The 16,881-nt window shown below is 47.1% G+C and overlaps 1 protein-coding gene across 9 annotated transcripts in view; it reads right to left on the bottom strand.

The window, feature by feature from the left end:
* dlgap4b (discs, large (Drosophila) homolog-associated protein 4b) overlaps positions 1 to 16,881 on the bottom strand; it is a 306,821-nt gene that overhangs the window by 158,596 nt on the left and 131,344 nt on the right. For all 9 annotated transcript variants that reach the window (XM_078419201.1, XM_078419195.1, XM_078419193.1 and 6 more), the window contains one exon: positions 3,452 to 3,585. The gene's annotated coding sequence lies outside the window, so the exon portion shown is untranslated. The remainder of the gene's footprint in view (positions 1 to 3,451; positions 3,586 to 16,881) is intronic.

Genomic DNA, 16,881 nt, shown 5'->3' with positions numbered 1-16,881 from the left:
CTGAGTTCCAGTGCACTCATTTCCACATACGGATGCTCCTGGCAATGCCAACACAATCCAGGGTCATTTAGCAGCCAGCATAATCAAGGACAACTCACACACCTGTTATTCTGTGTTGATAGACGATACCATAGAAGATATATGTTCATATTCTCCAAAGATGCTGCCTGACCTGCTGAGTTCCTCCAGCACTTTGTGTTTTGGTCACAATTCCAGCATGTGAAGTCTCTGGTGATACTATACTCCCCTCTCTGGGTTATTTCCTCTCTTGCATGACCTCTATATTTATGTATTAGTTGCTTGTACAGCACGCACAATCAGGGTATTTTTCACAGGACTTTGTTACCAGCGACAATAACAAAGCTACATCAATGGTCACCAGTGGCAACGATGGCCAAGCCCTCAGGGCCGAGACCCTCAGGGCCGAGACCCTCAGGGCCGAGACCCCAGGGCCGAGACCCTCAGGGCCGAGACCTCAGGGCCGAGACCCTCAGGGCCGAGACCTCAGGGCCGAGACCCCAGGGCCGAGACCCTCCGGGCCGAGACCTCAGGGCCGAGACCTCAGGGCCGAGACCCCAGGGCCGAGACCCTCAGGGCCGAGACCCTCAGGGCCGAGACCCTCAGGGCCGAGACCTCAGGGCCGAGACCCTCAGGGCCGAGACCCTCAGGGCCGAGACCTCAGGGCCGAGACCCTCAGGGCCGAGACCCTCAGGGCCGAGACCCTCAGGGCCGAGACCCTCAGGGCCGAGACCTCAGGGCCGAGACTCTCAGGGCCGAGACCCCAGGGCCGAGACCCCAGGGCCGAGACCCTCAGGGCCGAGACCTCAGGGCCGAGACCTCCGGCCATTCTGCAACAAAAATGTTTTTCACTGTACCTCGGTACATGTGACAATAAACTAAACTAAACCAATCTGTGTAAGCTCCACACACACACTGCTTATCTCACAGTACAAAGCCTCCACAGACTGAGAGCTGGCTCTGGTCGCTGTAAAGCCACTCTCAAGAAGTGGGAAAATTGCTTGCCATTGTCAACAATATAGACATTGAAGACGTCATCTGCATACATGGCACTGGACCACAAACTATGGAGCACCTATTGATGCCCTCTATTGCAGCACGAATGCAAAGCTGACGACCTTGCAGAGAACAATGATATTGCTAAGAGTTGTGTTCAGTTTTGGCAGAAACACAATATCTAGCATGTGTGGACACGATAAGTACAATATTGTATGTTTCACAAGCACTGTCCGCCCCACAGTGTAACCTGTTGATGTCCCACACACACCGTTCTTCCCCACAGAGCCCACATAACCTGTGGGCGTCCATAACCTGTGTATAACCTGCACACGTTCTACTTTAACTTTCCTTCCCATTCCCACATTGACTTTTCTGTCCTCGGTCTCCTCCATTGTCAGAGTGAGGGTAAACGTATATTGGAGGAATAGCATCTCATATTACGCTTGGGCAGCTTACAGCTCAGTGGTATGGGCTCACTTCAGGCAGCCCCGGCATTCCCTCTCTCTCTCTCCATCCCTCCCCCACCCAAGTCACACCAGCTTCTCGTTTTCACCCCACAAACAGCTAACAATGGCCTGTTTCCTTTATCATCGTTACTTTTTTGCATATTTTTCATTCATTGTTCTTTATCTCTCTACATCATCGTCTATATCCCTCGTTTCCCTTATCCCTAACCAATCTGAAGGGTCTCGACCCGAAATGTCACCCATTCCTTCTCTCCAGAGATGCTGCCTGTCCCGCTGAGTTACGTTCACGGACCAACGGTCCTGAGGCTGATATATTTATGATGTTTCTCCACTTGGATGATCCAAAGACTTCAATAAATTATAATGTTTAGCAGGAATGCAGCCAAAATAAGTCCAGGAAAATGATCAATTATGTAGGTGACAATGAATATTGATGATGGCACACATGCAAAGTGATCTTTGCAGCAGAGTGAATGTGAACACAGGTGGGAATTTGTCCAAGAATTCATCTTCTCCGTTCATCCTGCCCGTGGATTGCACTTGCGTGTTCCAGTCGAACAATATATCAATGCCAGTGTTTGCTCTCCCTCAATGCCACAAACCTTAGAGAACATTGATCACGGAGAGTGGGGAACTAGAGAGGGGGGAGACTGGTGAACTAGTGAGGTGGGAGTGGGAAACTAGAGAGGGGGGGGGACTGGGGAACTAGAGAGGGGGGAGACTGGTGAACTAGAGAGGGGGGAGAGTGGGGAACTAGAGAGGGGGGAGACTGGGGAACTAGAGAGGGGGGAGACTGGGGAACTAGAGAGGGGGGAGACTGGGGAACTAGTGAGGGGGGAGACTGGGGAACTAGAGAGGGGGAATCTGGGGAACTAGAGAGGGGGAGGGGGACTGGGGAACTAGAGAGGGGGGAGACTGGGGAACTAGAGAGGGGGGAGACTGGGGAACTAGAGAGGGTGGGACTGGGGAACTAGAGAGGGTGGGACTGGGGAACTAGAGATGGGGAGGGGGACTGGGGAACTAGAGAGGGGGAACTAGAGAGGGGGAGGGGGACTGGGGAACTAGAGAGGGGGAGACTGGGAAACTAGAGAGGGGGGGACTGGGGAACTAGAGAGGGGGGAGAGTGGGGAACTAGAGAGGGGGAAGAGTGGGGAACTAGAGAGGAGGAGGAGGGGGACTGAGGAACTAGAGAGGGGGAGACTGAGGAACGAGAGAGGTGGGAGTGGGAAACTAGAGAGGGGGAGTGAGGAACTATAGAGGGGGAATCTGGGGAACTAGAGAGGGGGAGACTGGGGAACTAGTGAGGGGGAGGGGGACTGGGGAACTAGAGAGGGGGAATCTGGGGAACTAGAGGGGGGTACTGGGGAACGAGAGAGGGGGGGACTGGGGAACGAGAGAGGGGACGGGTAGCAACCACAATACGCTGGACAGGGCTGCAACATTTCCATTTCCATCTCCCTCATATCCCTCTCCACAACTGACAGCAGGGTTATTTTCAGTTGTTCCCAGTTCCGATGAAGGGTCTTTGACCTGAGACGTTAACTCAGTTTCTCCCCACAGATGTCACCTAATCAGCTGAATGTTTCCAGCAGTGAACGACACAATCTATTTGTTGGTAGTAGAAACCAGGAACTGCAGATATTGGTGGTGCAGACTGCTCTGTGAATGTACCGGGAAATATTACCTTCACCTGCTCAATTACAGATGTATTTATAACTCCAGGCACACAATGTCACATTTCCTGTGTCTCCATTTAGGCTTGATATGGAAACGTACCAAGAGCTTTAAAAGGCTTTAAGTCACTTACAATCTCGTCACATCTCACTGCATTTCTAGCTCACTGGACCATCACTAAACGACATGGCTCACATCTGCCCACATCTGGGCGTTGCCTCAAGCAATGTCTTGCCTGAGGTAAAACATTTCCTTGGGAAAGACATCTCCAGGTGAGTGCTCGTCGTACGTACCTGACAGGTCACGGGCTGGAGGCAAGTCCTTGTGGCTCCACTGTGTTACGCCCAGACAGCGCGGAGCAGAGTGGAACGTCACCTCATGAACCGGGCGGCCGAACAAGCTCTCGATGTAAGATGAGGCCAAAGGGCTGCAATATAAATCAGCAAATAAAGACGTCAACTACAGCTCACGGTGGCAACATGAACACTTTACTTTTTAAAACTAATATTCTTAACGCATCTCATTTTCAAGTTTCCGGAAAAACAGAGGACGGATTTATGTTGAGAAATGGACGATCTGCAGATGTTCCACACCTGGAATAGGACCTGCAGGACCAGAGCTTATGTATCAGGAAATAACCTTGCATCAGGTGGCTTCAAAAGAAAGGTCACAGACCCCAAACATTAACTTTATTTCTCTCCACAGATGCTGCCTGACCTGCTGAATATTCCCAGCAAGTTCTGTTTTTTACAAAGAACAATGTTTGTGTTTTGTGTTTGTTAAAATGAATTTTAACAATTTCTTTGTTAAAACTATCAAAGGATAGATTTTCTCGCTGATTCAAAAAAATCAAGGCTTTCAATTAATATTTTGCATATTTACTGTGTTAAATATCTCAGAATATAATAACACAATTGCAAATGACAATGTGGAATAATTCACTGCCGTGCTGACCACAACTGATTTAGTTGGCTGTAGTTTTGAGCGGTGAATGTCTCTGGTTACATTAGGGTTAGGGTTAGGGTTAGGGTTAGGGTTCCAATGTCGCTGGTGGCTTTGGTGAATGAACCAAGGGGGGCAGCCTCCTAAACAGGGAGTAAATGGAACAGGATTGGATCATTTGGAACAACAAGACTACCTAGCCAGGTCGCAGCCTCCAGAACAGGGAGCAAATGGAACAGGATTGGATCATTTGGAACACCAAGACTACCTTGCCAGCTTGTGCCAACATTTAAATTCTAACCCTCTGTCTTTTCTCCAATTAACTTTCCTGTTGAAAGAAATGGAGTTAATGTTTCAACTGAAATACCCTTTTTAGAATTGGTCGAGAGGCAGAAGAAGCTTGTTTTATAACTTTAAAGAATTTAATAACTATTTGTTGAAATATTTCCAGCAGAATGCCCCAACACCACTGTTGGTAGTCAGGGCTCACACAGATATTTTAAACAAAGCTAAACATGGAACAGCACAGCACAGGAAAAGGCCCTTCAGCCCACAACATCTGTGCCAAACATGATGCCAAGTCCTCTGTTTGCATGTGATCCATATCCCTCTATTCCCCGTTTATGCATGTCCAAAAGCCTCTTAAATGCCCTGATTGTATCTGCCTCCACCACCACCGCTGGCAGCGCGTTCCAGGCATTTACCATCCTCTCTTATAATACTTCAACATACGTCTCCTTTAAACTTTGCCCCTCTCACCAAAAAGCTATGCCCTCTGGTCTTTGAAATAAAAACAGAAATAGTTGCGAAGAGTAAATATCACCAACAACTTCTCCTGGACCACCCATATTGATGCAACAATAGACAATAGACAATAGGTGCAGGAGGAGGCCATTCGGCCCTTCGAGCCAGCACCACCATTCAATGTGATCATGGCTGATCATTCTCAATCAGTACCCCGTTCCTTCCTTCTCCCCATACCCCCTGGCTCCGCTATCCTTAAGAGCTCTATCTAGCTCTCTCTTGAATGCATTCAGAGAATTGGCCTCCACTGTCTTCTGAGGCAGAGAATTCCACAGATTCACAACTCTCTGACTGAAAAAGTTTTTCCTCATCTCAGTTCTAAATGGCCTACCCCTTATTCTTAAACTGTGGCCCCTTGTTCTGGACTCCCCCAACATTGGGAACATGTTTCCTGCCTCTAACGTGTCCAACCCCTTAATAATCTTATACGTTTCGATAAGATCTCCTCTCATCCTTCTAAATTCCAGTGTATACAAGCCTAGTCGCTCCAGTCTTTCAACATATGACAGTCCCGCCATTCCAGGAATTAACCTAGTAAAACGACCAAGAAGCAACGCCTCTACTTCCTTAGAAGGCTTAGGAAGTTTGGCATGTCCCCTACAACTCTCACTGATTTCTACAGATGCACCATAGAAATTATTTTATCAGGATGCATCACAGCACAGTTTGGGAACAGCTCCATCCAAGACCACAAGAAATTGCAGAGAATTGTGTTCGCAGCCCAGACCATCACACAAACCAACCTCTCTTCCATTGACTCCATCTACACTTCATGCTGCCTCAGCAAGGCCAACAGCATAATCTAGAACCAGTCTCACCCGGTTACATTTCTTCCCAGCTGTTATCAGGCAACTGAACCATCCTATCAACAACTAGAGAGCAGTCCTGAACTATTATCCACCTCTCTAATCTGACTTTACTGGACTTTACCTTGCACTAAACGTTATTCCCTTTATTCTGTATCTGTACACTGTGGATGGTTTGATTGTAATCATGTATAGTCTTTCCACTGACAGGATAGCACGCAACAAATAGCTTTTCACTGTACCTCGGTACACGTGATAATAAACGAAACTAAACTAAAGTTATTATGTCACTTGCGAACTTACTCTTCTATGAATTTGCAATTGTGAAAAGTATTTAAACATTTGTGGAATTATAGCAGCAGATGGGAGAAGTCAGTCAACAACTAAACTGTGAATAATTGATACACATTTTACACCACGTTAGTAATAGTTGTGGCAGGAAGGCCATGTCATTGGAATCGGGGGCAGAGTCCCGACAGAAGATTGCAGGTTAAATAAGGGCAAGGATTGCAGCATTGGGCATCAACAGGCTGGCATGGGCTACAAACAGTCATCGTGGTGACCGCCTGCAGGGTGTAGCCCAGCTGTGCAGCTGGTGCAGGTCCAGCAGTGGCCCACCCTCATTCCAGCCGCACATTTCACTGTCACCACTGGAGGGAGCTGATGAGCACGAGCAGGTTGCTGGGACTTGAACCAACATAGAACATGGAAGAGTAGGGCACCAGAACGTTCCAGAACCTTGGAATATTCCAATACTAGGCCCACCGGTACCAGGCACACCGGTACCAGGCCCACCAAAGATAGGCCCACCAGGCCCACCGGTACCAGGCCCACCGGTACCAGGCCCACCGGTACCAGGCCCACCGGTACCAGGCCCACCGGTACCAGGCCCACCGGTACCAGGCCCACCGGTACCAGGCCCACCGGTACCAGGCCCACCGGTACCAGGCCCACCAGTACCAGGCCCACCGGTACCAGGCCCACCAAAGATAGGCCCACCATCACCAGGCTCACTGGTACCAGGCCCACCATCACCAGGCCCGCCGATACAAGGCCCCCCGATACCAGGCCCACCAAAGATAGGCCCACCATCACCAGGCCCACCGGTACCAGGCCCCGATACAAGGCCCCCCAATACAGGCCCACCACTACCGGGTCCACCATTATCTTCATTACCAGGCCCTCCATAGACAGACCCACCATGACCAGGCCCACCGGTCCCAGGCCCTTCATTACCAGGCCCACCATTCCTGGGCCAATCAATACCCGGCCCACCATTACCCAGCCCACCATCACAAGGTCCTCTATTACCCGGCCCTAACAGTACCAGGCCTGCTACCACCAGACCCTCCATCACCAGGCCCTCCATTACCTGGCCCAACAGTACCAGGCCTGCTACCACCAGGCCCACCATCACCCGGCCTACCAGCGCTTCTTTGGATGAAACAAGCCAATAGTTTCCCATTTTGGCAAAACCCTGCTAAATGATGGTATGATTCCGCGTTCGTTAACAGCAGTTCGCAGGAGTTCGGAGGGAGAGATAGATCAGCCATGATTGAATGGCGGAGTAGACTAAATGGGCCGAATGGCCTAATTCTACTCCTATCAATGATGATCTTATGAGAACGTCACTCATTGTGTTAAAGCTCAGAGAGCAATATGTGTAAAAGATAAAGTTCATTCAACAAGGGGACTTTCTCTCAGAAATTAGAGCTATTACTTCTACTGTCTGCGTTTTTACTCTTCTATAAGTCTCGTCTTTGTGAATGGAATAATAAAATTGACATGCCAAACATCTGAAGAAATCCTTCTTTTCATCTATTTATTACAAAGCAGCTTATCAGTTTAACGCAAGTAATTAATTTAATATCATTATTTCCATCTTGTACTTGAAAAGGCAGCAGAATCCAATAGCAGGTGAATTAAATCAGCAGAGTTTCCAGTTGTGTGTTGTACCGTTAATGTGAAGCGCTCCACTTCATCCGGTGTCAATAGACAATAGACAATAGGTGCAGGAATAGGCCATTCGGCCCTTCAAACCAGCACCGCCATTCAATGTGATCATGGCTGATCATTCTCAATCAGTACCCCGTTCCTGCCTTCTCCCCATACCCCCTGACTCCGCTATCCTTAAGAGCTCTATCTAACTCTCCCTTGAAAGCATCCAGAGAATTGGCCTCCACTGCCTTCTGAGGCAGATTGTGACCCGACCACAATCCCTGTCTGGGATGTCCCGGCTGGGTTGTCTCCACCCCACGCCGGGCAGCGGACAAGATGGCGGAGTCTGGGCAGGCTCTTTAAATGTTTTATCTGCAGGACCTCATTCACCAACCCTGTGATGACAAAGTGTAAGCACTATTTCTGTGAAAGTTGTGCCTTGCAGCATTACTGTAAATCTTAAGGGAATTAAATCTCTTTCCCTTAGGAAAGGGAAAATAGATTATGAGGGAAAACTGGCAAGGAACATAAAAACTGACTGCAAAAGCTTTTATAGATATGTCAAGAGAAAAAGATTAGTTAAGACAAATGTAGGTCCCTTGCAGTCGGAAACAGGTGAATTGATCATAGGGAACAAGGAGATGGCAGACCAATTGAACAAATACTTTGGTTCTGTCTTCACTAAGGAAGACATAAACCGTCTGCCGGAAATAGCGGGGGACCGGGGGTCTAATGAGATGGAGGAACTGAGGGAAATCCAGGTTAGTCGGGAAGTGGTGTTAGGTAAATTAAATGGATTAAAGGCAGATAAATCCCCAGGGCCAGATGGGCTGCATCCCAGAGTGCTTAAGGAAGTAGCCTCAGAAATAGTGGATGCATTAGTGATAATTTTTCAAAACTCCTTAGATTCTGGAGTAGTTCCTGAGGACTGGAGGGTAGCTAATGTAATCCCACTTTTTAAAAAGGGAGGGAGAGAGAAAACGGGGAATTATAGACCAGTTAGCCTAACATCGGTAGTGGGGAAAATGCTAGAGTCAGTTATTAAAGATGTGATAGCATCACATTTGGAAAGTGGTGAAATCATCAGACAAAGTCAGCATGGATTTACCAAAGGCAAATCATGTCTGACGAATCTTAAAGAATTTTTCGAGGATGTAACTAGTAGAGTGGATAAGGGAGAACCAGTCGATGTGTTATATCTGGACTTTCAGAAGGCCTTCGACAAGGTCCCACATAGGAGATTGGTGTACAAACTTAAAGCACACGGTATTGAGGGTTCAGTGTTGAGGTGGATAGAAAATTGGTTGGCAGACAGGAAGCAAAGAGTAGGAATAAACGCGTCCTTTTCGGAATGGCAGGCAGTGACTAGTGGGGTACCGCAAGGCTCAGTGCTGGGACCCCAGTTATTTACAGTGTATATTAATGATTTGGACGAGGGAATTGAATGCAACATCTCTAAGTTTGCGGATGACACGAAGCTGGGTGGCAGTGTTAGCTGCGAGGAGGATGCTAGGAGGCTGCAGAGTGACTTGGATAGATTAGGCGAGTGGGCAAATGCATGGCAGATGCAATATAATGTGGATAAATGTGAGGTTATCCACTTTGGCGGCAAGAACAGGAAAGCAGAGTATTACCTGAATGGTGACCGATTGGGAGAAGGGGAGATGCAACATGACCTGGGTGTCATGGTGCAGCAGTCATTGAAAGCAAGCATGCAGGTGCAGCAGGCAGTGAAGAAAGCGAATGGTATGTTGGCATTCATAGCAAGAGGATTTGAGTTTAGGAGCAGGGAGGTTCTGCTGCAGTTGTACAGGGCCTTGGTGAGACCGCACCTGGAGTATTGTGTGCAGTTTTGGTCTCCTAACCTGAGGAAAGATGTTCTTGCCTTAGAAGGAGTACAGAGAAGGTTCATCAGATTGATCCCTGGGATGGCGGGACTTTCATATGAGGAAAGACTGGATAGACTGGGCTTGTACTCGCTGGAATTTAGAAGACTGAGGGGGGATCTTATAGAAACATATAAAATTCTTAAGGGGTTGGAGAGGCTAGATGCGGGAAGATTGTTCCCGATGTTGGGGGAGTCCAGAACCAGGGATCACAGCTTAAGGATAAGGGGGAAGTCTTTTAGGACCGAGATGAGAAAACATTTCTTCACACAGAGAGTGGTGAGTCTGTGGAATTCTCTGCCACAGAAGGTAGTTGAGGCCAGTTCATTGGCTATATTTAAGAGGGAGTTAGATGGGGCCCTTTTTGCTAAAGGGATCAGGGGGTATGGAGAGAAGGCAGGTACAGGCTACTGAGCTGGATGATCAGCCATAATCATATTGAATGGCGGGCAGGCTCGAAGGGCCGAATGGCCTACTCCTGCACCTATTTTCTATGTTTCTATGTTTCTATGTAAACGCTGTTATGTGTGTAATGAGCAGACCAATGGAGTCTTTAATCCAGCCATAGAACTCATGGCAAAGATGAAAAAGCACAATAAAGGGATGGTACACAGTGTGTGAGTGTGCAGCCAGACCGTGTGGTTGCAGCCATTTTTAATTGTCTTGCTGCCAGCATTGAATTAATGTACTAAAGACTTCTGTTGTACTTTGAAGACTCTCAAGTTTTATACAGACATAGAACAAGAACACGAAAGTGGTGTCAGGAGTGGGATACTTCGGATTGTATCCAAAGACCCAGAAACATGTCTCGGTAATTTGATCGTTTCGATCCCGAGCGAGAACAGTGGTCGTCGTATTTAATGCACGCTGAGTTTTATTTTGAAAATATGGCAAATACGACTGACCTGAGGAAGAAGACTCTCTTGTGTTCATCAATGTCTCCAGAAACTGCACTACTTCAAAATTTACTTACAGAAGAAGTAACTGAAGTTTCATATGCTGAAATCACAACGGCTTTGCAGCTGCATTACGAAGAAAGTCTAAATTTCCTCACAGCTCGCCTCGATTTCTACCGGACGGTGCAACAGAAAGGGTAATCTATCAACGAATTTCTTGCCGAACTTCGCAAAGGGCCAAGGCAAAGGCATGTGATTTTGAAGCTCAATGCTGGCAGCAAGACAACTAAAAATGGCTGCAACCACACTGTCTGACTGCACACTCACACACTGTGTAGACAGAGATAACCGTCCCTTTGTCCTGTGCAGCCCCACCTGCTGCACAGGAGGAGCAACGGGCCCTCCCACCCCACATGGTCTACCAAATATCATAACCCACAAACACACACAAACACACACCTACAAAACACACACCTACAAACACACACACACTGTGGGACAATGGACACACACTCTGTGGGACACACACACACAGTGAGACACACACACACACACACTGTGCCACTGGGCTGGCGTATCTGGACAGTACATCACGAGCTGCTCATTGCTGCTGTCTCTGCTGTGACCAATGACAACAGGCAGGCAGTGCTGGGTGGACAGGCAATCAGGAGAGTGTGGTGCAGAGAGAGGCTGTTGTGCATTGCGGTAGATGGATTATTTTTAAAAAGGGGATTGAATCACATGAGAGTCTAAGTGAGATATTTTTAAATAAAAAGGTCAGAAAACAAACTGAAACCAGGAACAATCTCAGGCAGGAGAAAAAAACTCAGCATTGAAACTGCTTTCCTCACTGTGCATTCTTTATAAAAGGGAAAGCAATGGGAAAGGTGAGTGTTTGATATTGACAAGATCTGGCCTTTAACCCTGAACAGCAGCATTTAGTTCCTCATCCTGACCTTCACGAGGTTCAGCAGATTTACCATTGGGAAGATGGTGAAGTGGGAAAGGTGCTGGGATCTGTCTGTGAATAGTCAATGATAAAGGTGGATGGTCAATTTAAAAATGTACCGTGTAGATCAGAGATATTCACCCATTGGTTTCATGGTTTTATGGTAGAAGTTGACTTTGAATCAAAAACCCAACAGAGAAAATAATTCAGAGTGATTTTGGAAATGGAAACAGAAACAGAAACAGAAAATAGGTGTAGGAGTAGGCCATTCAGCCCTTCGAGCCAGCACCGCCATTCAATATGATCATGGCTGATCATCCAAAATCAGTACCCCGTTCCTGCTTTTTCCCTATAGCCCTTGATTCTGTTAGCCCTAAGAGCTAAATCTAACTCTCTCTTGAACACATTCAGATCAGGGGGCGCTACACGATGGCTGCCTCACCTACAATCTGTCTGTCCCTTTCGAACTCTTTTGTTATTTTTGCTAATTTTTTAACGTTTTTGTAAATGTTCTCTGGTTTGTTTTATGTGAGGGGTGGGGGAGGGGGTCGGGGGAAACTTTTTGTCAATCTCTTACCTTGCCGGAGATGCGATTGTTTTCTGGATCGTATCTCTGGTCACTCTGCGGCCTAACATCGTGGAGCTGGAGACCTTGCTCGGGACTGACTTTGAGCCCCCGCGGGGCGTGGACTTACCAACTGAGCATGCGATCCCTTGCCTGGGATCGATGCTCCAACCACGGCCTGTGGACTTCAACATCGCGGAGCTCGCAGTCACGGGTTGAGACCAGTCGGGAGCTCCAAAATGCCACATGTGGTTCAAAAAACTCTGACCCGGGATCAGATCGCCTGGCACGAGGGAACTGAAATCTCCCCCCCCGATGCAGGAGCTGGATCGCCCAGACGAGGAAGGCCCGCCGCTGGCTACGGGAACCAAGATCGTCCTGTCAACGAAGGTTAGAGGCCCCTGACTGCTGGAGGACAAAGAAGGGAGAGATTGAACTTTTTTTCGCCTTCCATCACAGTGAGGAATGCTGAGGAGTCACTGTGGTGGATGTTCATGTTAAAATGCATTTTGTGTGTCCTGTTGCTTTTTATTGTTATGACTGTATGGCAAATGAAGTTCCTCGTATGTTGCGAAACATACTTGGCTAATGAAGTATTATTGTGATTGTGATTGTGATTGTGAATTGGCCTTCTGCGGCAGAGAATTCCACAGATTCACAACTGTCTGGGTGAAAAAGATTTTCCTCATCTCAGTCCGAAATGGCCAACCCCTTATTCTTAAACTGTGACCCCTGGTTCTGGACTCTCCCAACATGGGGGAACATTTTCCTGCATCTAACCTGTCCAATCCCTTAAGAATTGTATGCTTCTATAAGATCCCCTCTCATCCTTCTAAATTCCAGTGAATACAAGCCCAGTTGACCCATTCTTTCATTATATGTCAGTCCCGCCATCCCGGGAATTAACCTGGAGAACCTCCACTCAATAGCAAGAATGTCCTTCCTCAAATTAGGAGACCAAAATTGCACACAATACTCCAGGTGTGGTCTCACCAGGGCCCTGTACAACAGCAGTAGGACCCCCTTGCTCCTAAACACAAATCCTCTGGCAATGAAGGCCAACATGCCATTCACTTTCTTCCCTGCCTGCTGTACCTGCATGCTTACTGAAAGACTGTAAAGCCTTTCAACTTTAACACTTGACCTCCTTAAAGAAGCCTGCATTTGGAATGCATCTAGAGTATCAATAATCTGTCCAACCAGCTGATAGGTGACACATTGACCAGCTGATATCAGCCTGTTTTGGAGATTTTGTTAGGTCCGTGTCACTTGTGAAATATCTCCACCTATAACTGAAAGGGCAATTAGGATTGGAAAGACAGGAGTTGATTAGGGATTGTCCGCATGGTTTTGTGGGGGGAGATCATGTCCCACGAATCTGCTGATGGAATTTAATGCAGATAGGTGTGAGGTGTTACATTTTGGGAAGTCAAATCAGAGCAAGACCTTCACAGTGAATGGTAGGGCCCTGGGGAGTGTGTAGACAGACATCGAGAAGTGCAGGCACATAGTTCCCTGAAAGTGGAATCAGAGGAAGATAGGATGGTTAAAAAGGCTTTTGGTACATTGGCCTTCATCAGTCAGGGTATTGAGTAGAGAATTAGGGATGTTACGTTACAGTCATGCAAGACGTTGGTGAGGCTGTATCCAAAATGTATTTGGAGCATTAGGTTCAGTTTTGGAAATAGTCGGAGGTTCTTATAGGCTGGAAAGAGTTCAGAGAAGATTCACAAGGATGTTGCCAGGACTCGAGGGCCTGAGCTACAGGGAGAGACTGGGCAGATTAGCACTTCATTCCTTGGAGCACAGGAGGATGAGGAGTGATCTTATAAAGATGTATAAAATGATAAAGGGGACAAATATGATGTGTGCACAGAATCTTTCTCCCAGGGTAGGGGAATCAACAATGAGAGATCATAGGTTCAAGGTGAGAGCGGAAAGATTTAATAACCTGAGGGGTAACTTATCCACTTAGAGAGTGGTAGGTATATGGAACAAACTGTCAGAGGAGGTACAATAAAAAATACTTGGACAGATACCAGGATAGGAAAGGTTTAGAGGGATAGGCCAAATGAGAGCAAATGGGATAAGGTTAGATGAGGCATCTTGGCTGGCATGGACAACTTGGGCCGAAGGGCCTGTTTCTGTTCTATACGACACTATGACGCTAAAATTCTTAAAACTGGTGACGTGACAGTTATGCAGCAGAGACGAGGAAGAGTAATTTTTATTCTTGATCTTCTAGTCAAGTGGGGAAAGAAAAACTAACAGCTTTATTGTTAAAGTTTTAAAATCTTCAAACAAGATCTTTCACACTGCAGGGAATAACATATTTTCTCTTTAAGAATTTAGTAACAGATTTGTTAAATGCAGCAATTTTATTTGAGATGCAAGAAACTGCAGAAACTGGTATTGTGAGCAAAAAACAAAGTGCTGGAGGAACTCAGCAGGTCTGGCAGCATCCGTGCAGGGATTGGACAGATCATGTTTTGGGTTGAGAGCTTTCTTCAGAGTTTATTGGCTTCAGATCTTACTGGAGAGAGGATTCCATACACAGTGAGAAACAGAAAGAGGCTGCTTTCTGAAGCCACACCAAGCCATGCTACATCAGTCACTGAACGTAAGCATGCAGGTACAGCAGGCTGTGAAGAAAGCATGGCATGTTGGCCTTCATTGTGAGAGGATTTAAGTTTAGGAGCAAAGAGGTCCTACTGCAGTTGCACAGGGCCCTGGTGAGACCGCACCTGGAGTATTGTGTGCAATTTTCGTCTCTTAATTTGAGGAAGGACATTATTGCTATTGAGGGAGTGCAGCGTAGGTTCAGAAGGTTAATTCCTTGAATGACATATGATGAAAGAATGGGTTGACTGGGCTTGTATGCACTGGAATTTAGAAAGATGAGGGGGATCTTATAGAAACATATACAATTCTTAGAGGATTGAACAGGCTAGATGCAGAAAAAATGTTCCCAATGTTGGGGGTGTCCAGAACCAGGGGTCACAGTTTAAGAATAAGGGGTCTGCCATTTAGGACTGAGATGAGGAAAAACTTCTTCACCCAGAGAGTTGTGAATCTGTGGAATTCTCTGCCAAAGAAGGCAGTGGAGGCCAATTCACTGGATATTTTCAAGATAGAGTTAGATTTAGCTCTTAGAGCTAAAGGAATCAAGAGATATGGGGAAAAAGCAGGAATGTGGTACTGATTAAGATGATCAGCCATGATCATATTGAGTGGCTGTGCTGACTCGAAGGGCCGAATGGCCTATTCCTGCATCTATTTTTCTATGTTTTCTATGTTCTATGTTTTCTATAAGCAAGGTACAACAGACCCAGTTGGGACACATCACATTATTTCACTTTTACTTTTGATGAACCTGAGCAATAAAATAACTTTTAAAGTGAAGCTCTTACACCGACGCTCTGCTGCTGTGACAACGTTCCCCTTCTGTTTGTGCTGCTTCAGCGTTCTCATAATACAGCACGGTTTAACAAAGGGCAACTACAGACTTTACTACAGAACATAGACACAAAATGCTGAAGTAACTCAGCATCTCTGGAGAGAAAGAATGGGTGACATTCCAGGTCGAGACCCTTCTTCAGACTAGTGACCTTTCTCCAGAGCATTCAGGACACCATTAATTGAATCTCATCACTAGAACAAGCATCTTCTTCAGATTAGCTACACCGGTCAGTTTGTCCATTTGGGACATTTTTACAGGTGTGAAGGCAATGCCACACACCGCAATGGCCCAACAGCAGGGGGAGGATGGGGCTCATTATCTTGTCCTGGACACAGTTATAATTATATAGAACATAACATAGAACATAGCAACGAACATTACAGCACAAGGACAGGCCCTTCGGCCCACAATGTCTATGATGAACATGATGCCAAGACCATCATTTATCTACCTGCTCATAACCCATATTCCTCCATTCCCTGCATATCCATATGCCAATCAAACATTTTGATCTTTGATTTTTTTTCATCCTGGGAAAAAGGTTGTGACTGTCTACCCTATCTGCGCCTCTCATTATTTTATGCACTACTACCAGGTCTCCCCGCAACCTCTAGTGTTCCAACCTCTCCCTGCAGCTGAGACCCTCTAATCCAGGCAGCGTTCTGGTAAATCTCCTCTGCACCTTCTCTCCAAACCCTCCACATCCTTCCTATAATGGGGGCAGCCAGAACTGCACGCAATCCTCCAAATGCAGCCTGACCAAAGTCCCCAAAAGCTGCATCGTAACTTCCCGACTGTTGTACTCAATGCCCTGACCTATGAAGGCAAGCAGACCACATGTCTTCTTTATCACTCTGTCGACTAGTGTTGTTCCTTTCAGGGAGCTGTGGACTTGGATTCTTGAGCATTGTAGAGAGGCTTTGCATCTCCAGCTGTTCCACTCTTTGTAATCAGCCCGCCACCACCTCTGATCACATGATCACAGCCATAACCTTCGCACAACTGGCCCGTTTCCTGCTTGAAGTTAATCTCATGATGTTGCTGCTGGAAGCTCAGGCACGCGGGATGATATTGAAGTCGTCTTGGTTTGAAGGTGGTCATTGGTGTGGAGGGAGGCAGACCCACCCTGTCCACAGGTGCACCCTGACCCACCCTGTCCACAGGTGCACCCTGACCCACCCTGTCCACAGGTGCACCCTGACCCACCCTGTCCACAGGTGCACCCTGACCCACCCTGTCCACAGGTGCACCCTGACCCACCCTGTCCACAGGTGCACCCTGACCCACCCTGTCCACAGAGAATGTTGAGTTTAGTTTTAGAGATATAGCAAGGAAACAGGCTCTTTTGGCCCACCGAGTCCATGCCAACAATTGATCACCCGTTCACACTAGTTCTATATTATCCCACTTTCTCATCCACTCCCTACACACTAGGGGCCATTTTATAGAGGCCAATTAATTTACAAACCTGCACGTC

This window comes from Rhinoraja longicauda, chromosome 22 (assembly GCF_053455715.1).
Source record: "Rhinoraja longicauda isolate Sanriku21f chromosome 22, sRhiLon1.1, whole genome shotgun sequence".
NCBI lineage: Eukaryota > Metazoa > Chordata > Chondrichthyes > Rajiformes > Arhynchobatidae > Rhinoraja > Rhinoraja longicauda.
The sequence above is the reverse complement of the archived record's forward strand: the minus strand, read 5'-3'. Positions and strand labels throughout refer to the sequence as shown.